Consider the following 12,979-nt stretch of genomic DNA (forward strand, 5'->3'; position numbering starts at 1 on the left):
CAACCGATTCTGTAAGCCTTCTGAATAAATTTCTATACACTTTCGAAGTTGTAAAGTCCTTTTTGAATCATCCTGTATTTTGATGGCTGTGGGTCGTCTGTACTTACGTACGCCCTTGGTCCCTTGGGGGTTTTCAAAAGCCACCGGGTTAAATACGAAATGTTCTGCGCTGAATGCTGGGTAACATAGATGTTTAAATTTTGAGGTGGATTTCAGACATCTATTTTGAAAATTGTGTTTTTTTCTATTTTATGAATACACAGAGTAAATGTTCAGTAGGATCGATTTCTCCTTTAGTTTTGTTTGAAATTTGGAAAATATAAAAGATGAAATCTCACGAGCTTTACAACGTATAGCGGGTTATTCCAGGCAGGCCATCTTAATTCCTGTTTTCTTAACGTCTTTAGTTTATGTAAATGATGCTTACTTAACCGCAGATTATTGACGTAGCCCCAAACGCGGATTCGTCCCGGGCATTGTACTTACTGTACAATACTTTGGAGCGCACTCGACCGATTTACTGAAAGTTCATAGGCGAGCCTCGCGGGAGCAAATAATCCCTTGGCTGATGGCGAAGACCACCCAGATGTCGGTCTTTGACCCTCTCATCGGCACAGAGACAGATGGAATGGTGCTGACATCTAGCGGTTCATCTCAGCTGTTCGCATTGGTTGTTGCCTGTCCCTTGGTGCAAGAAACATGAATGCGATATAAAAATAGACCAATAAATGACTTCATGAGAGATTGACCCATTAAAACATTTTACAAAAAGAAAAAAGTAGTTTAGAAAATGTATTCTGACAAGTTTGATGTCTCGTCCTTTCATCCTGATGATGTTTCTTTACTTAGCTGCTAAAGGACACGGAGAAAAGGTGTCTCGTTAGTAAGCTGAGGAGGAAACCTTCGTAGGTTTCTCATCTCCACCGGTCACCGACTTCCATTTCAGTTTTATTCTCGGAGTTTTTGAATTTTGAGTTCGCATTTGGTGCGTCCAAGGAAGAGTGACCACTCTTTTAAGACGTTTCCTCTCACACCTGAGGATTCACAGGCTGGTTATTGTTACAGAGACGAGATTACGTAGTCTAGCCAGCGCACGGGTGTAGATTTGGTGGTTGCGTACCTACCTGTGACGTCATAACGCGATGAAATATTATTTTCTTCAACGGATATTTTTTAAGTGGTGATCTTGATGACAGACTCACAATTTAACCAGCGCACACCGCCCTCAAAGTTCGGCAGTTTTTGGCCTCAAACACCATGTCTGTCATCCCGCACCCTCCTTAGCTCCGTGTGACTTCTTCCTCTTCCCAAAGATGAAAATTCAGCTAAAGGGAAGGAGATTTGAGGCGATAGAAGAGATTCAGGCAGAATCGCAGATGGTGCTTGACAGGCTGACAAAGAAAGATTCCCAGGGATGCTTCCAGGCTTGGCAGCGGCGCTGGGATCGTTGTGTTCACTCCCAGGGGAACTACTTCGAGGGTGATGGATGAATTTAATACCTGAGATAAGTGTACGGGTTTTGATAGGCGCAGTCTTGAAACTTTCCGATCGCACCTCATACGCCCACTACGTAGCATTCAATGGCGGTTTCATTTGTAAAACGATGAATTGGAGAGGATGTGAAAGTAAACTGTCATGGCGTATTTTAAGTTAGGGCTACTGTTTCAGCCTTTGCGTGGAGAGACTGAAGAAAAACATAGTAGTCTCACGTTGTGTTATCCTTTCTCCGGTCCAAGACTTGAACACAGGACCGTCATAGCACGAAACAGGTGCGTGTACGTGGGCCGAGGGGGGCACGCTTCGTCCTCAGGCATCGCCGTTAACATTTTCTGCTGTCCGTAAATTCTTTCATCGCGAAGTTTGGTGCGTGTGACAGATTGACTGATACGTTCAACGATCACGAGGTAATGAACTGATCATGGTTAGGTTAGCTTAGGTTAAATGTGTCCACCGTTCCGTCATCCACGATACGGGGCTAAAACAGGAGACTGATAATTGGGATTACACGTGATTGATTGTGGGTTACATCAACAACTGAGGATATTTAGCGGGGATTAAATTCGTAATAAAGTGTAAATTATTGGCAGGATGACAGAAGAAACACAATTTCAACGTAGGAAACCTGCCCCAGCTATATAGTTCGTCGGCTTCCGGCTTACAAAACGTACATTAAGCAGACCTAAACTCTGTCATACGATTCCATTTGGTTCTGTGTCACGTGGTACGTAAGGTGTAATCATTTGACTTCAGAGAATCGTGATGTATTGCTCAAAGAATACGTCATTTCTTAAAAATTCTACGAATTTTATCCATGGTGCATAGTCTTTGTTGAGAAACTGATAGTTACTCATCTGGTAAAAATAAAATCTTATGTGGGACTTGAAGTTTCATTAGTGTCCACAAGAGTCCGCCACTGGATCACGTCCTGAGCCACTTGAATCCACTCCGCACATTTACACACTGGTACCATGAGATGCATTTTAATATTATATTCCCATTTAGGCACTCCTCTCAAAATTGTTTTTCGTTGGAATTTATCGTCTGCCATTTTATATGCATTTCTAATCTCCTTCATGTGTGGTCTGATTACTTTAATAATATTTTGTGAAGATTACAAGATACGAAACTTCTCAATGTGTGCACTTATTCGTTCTACCGTTATTCGGTATCTCTCTTGTGGGTCAAATCAACTTCTCCCGTTGTTTAGGTAGCGCCATGTGTCCGATACCCGAGGGACTTCAGTCGGACCACGAAGCTACAATCGGCGGTCAAGGTTTCCTTCGTCGATGCAGTGAATTACATTCACGAGTAACGAAACTTGGTGACAGAATCTCTGATAGCCATCATCTTCCGCAGAAGACACGCGCAAGATATTGATTTTCGTACTGATTCAAACTCTCTTCTAGGAGTAGAACCTAACGCCCTAATTTTCATCACCGCTAATGACAAAGCCCTTGAAGATTTCTGTCTTCTGGGTTGTTGCGCTGTGTAGTCTGGTCGATGTTAACCAACGTTTCAGAGGTCATACTGCCTCCATCATCAGGGCGATGAGTATGAAGATTTCTGTCTTCTGGGTTGTTGCGCTGTGTAGTCTGGTCGATGTTAACCAACGTTTCAGAGGTCATACTGCCTCCGTCATCAGAGTATGAAGATTTCTGTCTTCTGAGTTGTTGCGCTGTGAAGTCTGGTCGATGTTAACCAACGTTTCGGAGGTCATACTGCCTCCGTCATCAGGGCGATTCTTAGTATGAAGATTTCTGTCTTCTGGGTTGTTGCGCTGTGTAGTCTGGTCGATGTTAACCAACGTTTCAGAGGTCATACTGCCTCCGTCATCAGAGTATGAAGATTTCTGTCTTCTGAGTTGTTGCGCTGTGTAGTCTGGTCGATGCTAACTAACGTTTCAGAGGTCATACTGCCTCCGTCATCAGGGCGATGAGTTTGAAGATTTCTGTCTTCTGGGTTGTTGCGCTGTGTAGTCTGGTCGACGCTAACCAACGTTTCGGAGGTCATACTGCCTCCGTCATCAGGGCGATTCTTAGTATGAAGATTTCTGTCTTCTGGGTTGTTGCGCTGTGTAGTCTGGTCGATGTTAACCAACGTTTCAGAGGTCATACTGCCTCCGTCATCAGAGTATGAAGATTTCTGTCTTCTGAGTTGTTGCGCTGTGAAGTCTGGTCGATGTTAACCAACGTTTCAGAGGTCCTTGCTGCCGCGCGGTTTATTCATCGCCTTGATGATAGAGGCAACAAAGACCTCTGAAACGTCGATAAACGTCTACCAGACTACACGGCGCAACAACCCAGAAGACAGAAATCTTCAGACCTACCGCCGTGAGAACCTCAAATCCTACATAACAAAGCCCTTCATTGGACACGATTCTAAGCTGGTTTCATCGACTTATCATCATCACGACCTATTTCTCCCATCTCCTTCGCGGTCTTCCAAATAAATGTTTACCAGGAGGAATAATCAAAACGATATGTTGTTTAGCTACATTCTTGTCTTTACCATACAAGCTGAATTTTCAGCCCATAAAAGCCTCCTAGATGTCACTGACACAATGATAACAAATCAGCTGAATAAACAACGAAGTTTTTCATTTTGATGCTTATTAAGATTTTTCGTTACCACAGACAAAAATCAAATTTTTTATACTCTGAAATACTGTCTTAGATCCGCTGTTCCTGTGATCCGGGCTATAGGTTAGTGCTGTAACAAACATAAGTTTCAACCGCAGATGCATGGTTGCTCATACAGGCCCTGACTCATCCCGTTAATTGGGCTGACCTTGGTGACGTGCGGCGTCGACGTGGTGGTATGCAGCAGTAACAGATGAGGGCGTTTCTGCCTATCGTCCTTCATCTCTCCCTTCTCAGCAACAAACAAGGCGAAGACCACAGAAACGCGGAAAGTAATTGGGCTTCGTAAAAATTAAGAGGAATTTCGCAAGACGGAATTAACAGACTAAAACTTATACGATGACACCGAAAGAAACTTTGAAGTTTGGTGTTGAGGCCTTCATGTTTAAGAAATGGAACATCGACAGACTGAAAACAACATAAATGAGGTTACTGTGTTGTTTCTTTTCTGAGTTTTACAAGGCCATTTTAAATGCACACATAACAGAAGTGATATATGTCCAAATGTTATAAATGAAATTAAAGGCTGCCAAAGGAATTGACTACAAAACATAAAAAGGCAGGCCTATAGAATTAGTCAGTCAGCAGTGCGCGATGTGGCATTATATCTCGCACGTTTTATATTCCCTTGTCCTTGTTCACAACCCAATTCCACAGTCCAGCTATCCAGACAAGTCCCAATCCGTCTAGAAAAATTCTAGCTAAACCTAACTTAACCTAACGCAACCTAATCCAATGTAAATTATACCAATCACACAAACGATTCCAAAATAACCCACCCCCATATGATACAACCCAACGCCGCTATACTACAGAGTGGGTGGGAAGTAAGTAGGCGTTGAGAAATGGTTATAACCTCTATATTTCCAATGCAAAGATAATGAAAATAATTTTTACACACCACCGACGCGCGAATTATGAAATGTTATTTCGTGACGTATATGTACACATTATTTTCATTAGGATTGCATTAATATTACAAAACCTATAGCGATGATTTATGAGCCGGGATAGCTCAGTCAATATAGTGACTAGCTACGGGCTGGACGACCGGGGTTCAATCCCCGACGGGGGCAGAGGATTTTTCCTCTAGCCTCTGCGTCCAGACCGGCTCTGGGGCCCACCCAGCCTCCTTTACAATGGGTACCGGGGTCCTTTCCCGGGGGTAAAGCCGGCCGGGGCGTGATGCTGACCACTCACCCCCATCTAGTGCCGAGGTCAAGGAAGAGAGGAGCTATACCTCCTCTCACCCAAAACGCCTACATGGCGTATAGTGGGACAAACTTTACTTTTATAGCGATGATTTAATGCCTACTTACTTCCCACCCACCCTGTACTTCTGCATAACTTTCCAGTACTTCTCCAGCAATTCTCCATGATTTCTCCAGTACATCTCCATGACCAATGAAATTCCGCATAAACTATCCAGGACTTATCCAGAATTTATCCAGGATTTTTCCTGGAATTATCCAGGACATCCCCACTACCTCCCGATGAACACGCTATAAATTATCCAGGACAATCTAACCCATCGCAAAACAAAACAACCTTATGTAACCTAACATAAGCAACCTAGCGTTACCTTAGCTAACCTGAGAATTTGTCGGAAGAAACTGTGTTCATCCTCACATTATTCAGAATTTGTGTGGCCCGGTACATTTCAGTTCATACTTGCAGATATTTGGGCAGTTACGTCTATTAAGGAGCTGTACCATATTTGCTTATAATGAAATAGCAAAAGTAATTTTTCCGCTGTATACAGGTTTTCGGTTCAGTTTCAGGTTTTGTGCGTTCAGCTCTTATCTCTGCCCTGTTTTATTAACAGGCAGGTTCGAAGCCTAGGATATTCTACAAGCCGAGCCTTGAATTATTGTTTTCAGTGTTCATAAGGTAGTATATTTGCGTCATATTGTGAATTAGGTTAATATTTTAATATTTTCCGTCAAATCACAATTTTAATAAGATAATAAAATATAAAATATTTAAAATATCATTTCACGTTCCGTATCGAATGATCGATTTACAAATTGGAATTGTAAATCGATCATTCGATACGGAACGTGAAATGATATTTTAAATATTTTATATATTTTATTATCTTATTAAAATTGTGATTTGACGGAAAATATTAAAATATTATGTTTTCAGTGTGTTTCGACGTGCAACGGTGTCTAACTTACGGACACGTGCCTGAATATTTTTCCTGGCTTTAAGAGGAACATTTATACTTCGATACAACGGAATCATATGACAGACTTAATTAATTTTGTGGTTTCTGTTCTCACTTAACATCCTGTGTTTCCTAAACGTGCGTTTTCATTATTTGCATACATTTTGTTGTACATGTGACTCTTCGAAGAAAATATTTCATATTCAAGTAAACTGAGTCTTGATGTCGACTCGGCCTAATTTATAAATGAGTCATTCTCCTGCTTAATATAAATTATCACATGGTTGTCTAGTTCAGACACGATGAACGCTTACCATTCGGACAGACTGTTTACAGACAACTTTGCTTAGCTTCGTATTTCATCGTTCATTCGAGAGATTTCTTTCTGTGTGTCAGAATATTTCGACGCCATTTTTTTCGTTGTCTGTCGGCACGGGGCAAGGGGACAGAGACTAAGATGTGTTTAGTCCACATGTCAAGTCCGTACTTTTCTCGTGTCACGGAGAAAATAAAAACTCAGTTGAAGTGCTAATTTTGATAATCCTGTATTCGTTATCTTTAAACATTTGGCATCGCATACCGACCTGGTTTCTAGATAAAATCTGATCTAAGCCATCATATGTCTGCGTTTACGTTACGAGATCTAACTCGTACATAATTTCTCCATTACAAATGCATGAATGGGATGTCAGATTATGCAACCAAAAATACGAAACACGTTTTCAGGTCCATTTTGCCATCTTTACAGCGGGAAATGAATTATATTTACAGTTATACCGCTGGGGAGACCTAGACGTAGATGGGAGGATAATGTCAGGCGGGATCTATGGGAGATAGGAGTTGAAGGAGACTGGATTTTGTTGGCCCAGGACAGGGTCCGGTGGAGGGCTTTGGTTAATTCGGTGATGAACCTTCTGGTTCTGTAAGCCATCTGGTTGGTTGGGTCCACTATTTGGGAAGCCTGAGGGGAAGAGACCTCTGGGGAGACCTAGACGTAGATGGGAGGATAATGTCAGGCGAGATCTATGGGAGATAGGAGTTGAAGGAGACTGGATTTTGTTGGCCCAGGACAGGGTCCGGTGGAGGGCTTTGGTTAATTCGGTGATGAACCTTCGGGTTCCGCAAGCCATCTAGTTACATAGTTATTCCGCAAAAATCCTTGGAGACAGTCATGTAGTAGACCACGTAATTGCTTGAATTCTGTCCCGCGTCACGTCAACCCTGGTGGTGGAGGCTGAGGCAGTCTTTAAAACGCTGATCCAGAAGACTTAATTGAATTCGTAAGAAAGTTGCTTCTAGACATATTCATCCATATCTGACCGTACCTTAAATTGTTTTTGCCGTGCAATAGAGGAGCAAGGGACCAAACAATTACTGACGTATTTGATTTGTTATGTTTGTAGAAATTAATCCTGCGTTGGAACAGCTTACGGCTTACTAGAACCTGTTTGTCGCGTATCTAAACATATCCTTAAGCTGTATTCTGCGCAAATACGTATATTAACATAGCCCAAAAGTTTTCAGATGTTACGATGAATTCTTGTTCATTCATTGAGCTTTTTCATTCATGAATTTGTTGAACTGTACATGCTTCATGAACCTGTGTACAAAGTTCACGCTTTATTGATAGCTGTATTGGGCTGATTTTCATCGTAACAGCCTACATCTCGTTGTTAGAACATTTGAAACTCATGTATGCCTGGTGACAATTTTACAACTGGTTTTTCCACAATTCTTTATGCTAATTGAATTTTGTACTTGCAAACAATTCAAAATATTTGGGTCATTGAAGTGAATGTTGGAGTATCAGGGTATATCGTCTGCATCCTCGTGTAGTTTTCCTTGATTTAGAGATCGTAGATACAAGACGTGACTTAAAATACAGGACATTTGTGATGTACAAGCAGACCATACAAAGTTTCCGTTTCTATCAGGAAAGCTAGCCAACCCTGGATCACGCAGCGCGTGTATGAATTATGATCTTAGAAACGAGGTTTAGGGGAGTGAAGGGGTTTGGGGTTTTGCATATACATCCCATTATTATACTTTACACAGTAGGTCCTTCTAGCCAACAAACGTCTCCAGTAGGAAAAGGACCCGTGCTGAAGGCAGCCTCTTCCAGAATTACAGACGACTGCCTTCGCCATGTGCGCAGGATATACGAAAACAATTTTGTAGCAACGGGACAACATCAGACTCAGAAAGTGGAATTCGCTTGCACATATAACACTGCTGATTCGCTCATTCTACTTCCCAGTTGGACTTAATTTAATGCGTTGCCTTCTCCGTCCTCTTCCATGTGAGATGAAGAGACTCGACTCGCCAGCTCAACTTTTCTCTTTAGATAAAACGTAAACCCCACGTATTCTCCTCACCCCGCCGAACGAATGTTAACTGTACGTAGAACACACCCGTCCAGCCATCCCAAGCTGCTTTTCCGTATGTTCTTTGCTCCTACTTTGTTAAAATTGAGCCTGTGTTTTGCAGTAGACATATTTCATGTCTTGCCCACCCCTCCCCCCCAAGTGCTTGAACATATCCACTACTCTAATTCTGGCAAGAGTGCCCTAAGCAACAGATATGTATAAGAACGTGTATATATGACTCTTTGGCCTTGATTTATGAATAGTCTTTTCATATTCAGTTATTTTAAGAAAGACTGAGAGTTTTCTGCTGATAAATATTGCAACAGAAACAGATTATAGCGTTAATCTTACTTTCATTAGCAGTTATCTTTGGTGAGAGGAAAATCGGGCTTTTACATACGCCATATCGTAAGTCCTTCGAGCAGAGTCCTTGAGGAGCTAACAGTACGCTCATCTAGTCAAAAAAATTATCCGCATATTAAGGGACGTGAAGGTTTGATACCGTGTTTACAAGAGCCCGTTATGATCACTTCTCATCCCACGCCCAAAACCCCATTTCCCGAAGATCCGTTTTAATGTTATCCTCCGATATACCCCCAGGTATTCCAAGTGGTCTCTTGCCTCCAGGTTTTTTTAAACTAAAATTCTATACGCATTTTTCATCTACCCCCATGCACGCTACATTCCCGGCCAATCTTATCCTCCTTCATTTGATATTCTTAATAATATTTGATAAAGAGTAAAGATTATTTATGTTTTCAGTGTGCATTTTATCCGTCTCTGTGGTCAAAATATTCTCACCAGGTCTTTGTACTCGAACACCTCCAGTCTGTGTTCTTCACATAACGCGGGAAACCTTCATAAATAAATATTATTGCCAATTCCTGTTGGTTACAATAGATTGAATAATTACGCGGAAATGAAATCTAATCGTACCCACAAGATCGAAGATAGTGTTGGCCTAATTAATTATCATATAGCATAGCTGTCGTGTTGAACGTAAACCGATGTCCCTAAGACATTTCATCTTTATTGTTAACTTGTACAAAAGGCTCGAAGCGACTGATGTTAGTTTTGCACTACACAACAGGGCGTTATGAAACCTGGTCTGGTTTCAGACTACCTTCAAGAAGAGACGTAATTTCACTTGAAAGTTTGTTTTTGGTGAATTTGACAGTTCGCTTAAAATATGCGATGTATGTAATGGACTCTACTGGCCCAGTGGCGGGCTCTGGTGAACTGGGAGACACTTATTGACGATCCTGCGAACGTAATCTTGTCAAGAACGACTCTGATTCGTAGTCTTAGGAACTGTTAAAACTACGTCTTGCTGTTATCGATGAAATGTGCGTTAGAATTATTTATTTACAAATTCAGTCTTGCTAGCATTTTGGTCTTGTATATTTGTGTTATACCGCCACGGTTGTCTAGCGGTTAGAACGCTGGCTTTGTAATCCTGGGGTCTCGGGTTCGATTCCCGGCGGTGCCCGAATTTATAACTTGTGTTGGGCAAGGCCGTGGTCTAGGCAACACGGAGTTTTCCTCCGTGGCATCCCAACAATTACTCCATTCACACACAGAAGAAGGCAATGGCAAACCACTTCTGGATCATCTGCCAAGAACGTATATGAACAGGTCCCAGTCCGAGAAAAGGATGGAAGGATCCTGTTCATATGGACCTGTCGTCAGACAGAACACTAAATAATAATAAGATGAGGTGGTCTAGCGGTTAGAACGCTGGCCTTGTAATCCTGGGGTATCGGGTTCGATTCCCGGCGGTGCCCGAATTTATAACTTGTGTTGGGCAAGGCCGTGGTCTAGGCAACACGGAGTTTTCCTCCGGGGGCTTCCCCGGTTTCTCCGTGGCATCCCAACAATTACTCCATTCACACACAGAAGAAGGCAATGGCAAACCACTTCTGGACCATCTGCCAAGAACGTATATGAACAGGTCCCAGTCCGAGAAAAGGATGGAAGGATCCTGTTCATATGGACCTGTCGTCAGACAGAACACTAAATAAATAAAATAAATATTTGTGTTGCATTGGAAATCATAGGATCCACAGGACAATCCTTGAGAATCTGAAGTCTCACATAATGAGTTGATATTTTATTACTTCGGGTAAATCAAGTGTGAGTTCTTGTTGATAATATAGTGTAGTCGAAACACGTCATCACTACAAGTTTTACGTAACTAAAATTGTAGTACCGTACATTGTGTAGGTATTATTATTTCTGCCTCAAGAGATGGATAATCAGGACGATCCAGCAGAGTCCTAGTAACCGAGGAGTGTACAAGCAATTGCTACCACATCTTTCAATCACGTAGATTGAAATACTGAAATGATTATGCATGTGAAATAGCGATGTTATATTCCTTTGTTATTTCTACAGCTAGTTTCTGCACTTGAGAAGGAAGAGAATTAAGCCTACGATACCAAAAACACTTTCTGTACAGTTGTGATAATTATTATTATCTCATCTCTTTCTGGTGTGTCCTTTATTCCCATTCTATAGTTTAATTACTACCACTCTTGTCTTCGCCGTCGCTTCTTAGCAGCATTTCTCCTGTTTCCCCTGCTATCCTGTTATGTTTTCTTATTCTTATACTTCGTCTTCCTTTGGCTTCCTCGTGCATTTTCATACTCGTTGTTGAAGGTTGGGGAGGACGACGTAAATGAGTCACGTTTCTTGTAACTGCAGAATACGACACTGCGAATACAAGGCTCATGAATGTACTCTTATGTTCGTGGGAAAGAAATTTCTCTCTGTCGTCTTTTGTGTTTCTGTTCAAAAGTTTATAGTCGCCTTTTTGATCAAGAATCTCGTATACCTCTTCCCATCAGAGTCAAAACAAATTCCCCTCTTCTCCCCCTCCTTTTAAGTCACGTGATACAATTGTGTCCTTGCAAACGTATGCTGCTGTTATTCTAATATTTTCTGTTAATGCAGTTATGCCTGTGTGCTGCATTCCATAAGTATACGGTCATTTGTTCTCAACGCCCAGAAACAAACGAAACTCTTGCTTGATAATTGTGAATTCACAAAAATTACCGCCAGGTGTCACACAAAACCAATGTTGTTTCGTGGGTAGTCCGCGGCGTTGCTTGCTTACGCGCTGTTACGATAATTATGCATCCACCCCAAGTCTGTGCTGACAGAACGTAAACAGCGCTTGTAACTATAACATTTGGCATTATTTATGCAATAAATACTTAAACAATATGACGCTTTAAATTATTATCGTTGCAGAGAATGATATGATTGCAGTTTAATTGTTAGAAAAGGCGAGAAATGTAATACGAAATTCCAGCGGATCAGGGAGAAGGTTTGGCAACAGTGACAAGGCTGAACTTCATTCACATTGTCTCTCATTTTACCTGGAGTGTCGTGTCGTGTCGTGTTATGTTATGTTCAATCAAGTTCATCCATATCTTTACATGATGTGAATTATTGGATATCCTGTGACAGAGTGAGGTCGGGCGGAAGTTTATCTGTAAGGTACGTAATCTTGGACACTTAAGATTATTCAATTCGAGTACAGAAGTCAAGACATTTGTGTGAATAATGACATACCTGTTGTTACCACATACAGTTATTATTTTTATTTATGTATGCTATGAGAATATCTGTGTACATGGCATGTTTTTTGTTGGGTGGGGGGGTTACAATATGATATTGTCCTTCAATTTACGTCTTGCTGTGCGAAAATGCTGTGATCCCTTGGGATTTTAAGACTAAAAGTTTGTCAATTTATTACGTTCCCAATATGTGTTACACATCCTGCTTATTTCTATTTAATAAGTCAGACAATATTAGATGAAGAATGAAATATGTCCATGCTTATGTTAGTTTATCTTTCTTTCGCCAGAATATTCTTGTTTTCACATTTTGTAATTGCAAATCGATCACGATAAATAATTCAGATTACTCGCTACCAGTCGAAGAAAGAAAGGACGTATTGTTTATGTATTTTGCTGCCATTGGTCAGATTTGTTTAACGTAGGACATCAGTAACAATACGTTATTCATTGTTGTTTAATTTTGTTTTTATTTATACGCTAGATATGAATCAAAATAAAAGAGAATCGAGGTTTTACGAACGAAAGTTATTGTTTCGCAACTTTTACGTGTGTTTTGTGTCAGAATCAGGGAGCAGTAAGGGAGGTGATGTTAATACGGACAAGATTTTTGATACAAAGACTGTGTAGTCGCCATTGTTAGCGCTGAAGAATGCACCGTCGAGCTGGTTTTCTGCAGTGCAGGACAAAACTACCGAAGGAAAAGGATAATACGACAGGGAC

General features: G+C 41.2%; 1 protein-coding gene across 2 annotated transcripts in view; it reads left to right on the plus strand.

Annotated features, from left to right (window-relative positions):
• The window catches only part of zfh1 (Zn finger homeodomain 1), a 651,615-nt gene that overhangs the window by 61,546 nt on the left and 577,090 nt on the right, over positions 1 to 12,979 (plus strand). The window contains exon 1 of one of the 2 annotated variants that reach the window (XM_087349855.1): positions 12,074 to 12,176. The exons of the other annotated variant lie outside the window; for it this stretch is intronic. The gene's annotated coding sequence lies outside the window, so the exon portion shown is untranslated. Of the gene's footprint in view, positions 1 to 12,073; positions 12,177 to 12,979 lie in introns of those variants that run through there. 2 annotated transcript variants of the gene reach the window in all.

Source organism: Zootermopsis nevadensis, unplaced genomic scaffold, assembly GCF_977971745.1.
Source record: "Zootermopsis nevadensis isolate Lab colony 2312 unplaced genomic scaffold, Znev_1.0 Znev_ptg000001l, whole genome shotgun sequence".
Classification (NCBI taxonomy): domain Eukaryota; kingdom Metazoa; phylum Arthropoda; class Insecta; order Blattodea; family Termopsidae; genus Zootermopsis; species Zootermopsis nevadensis.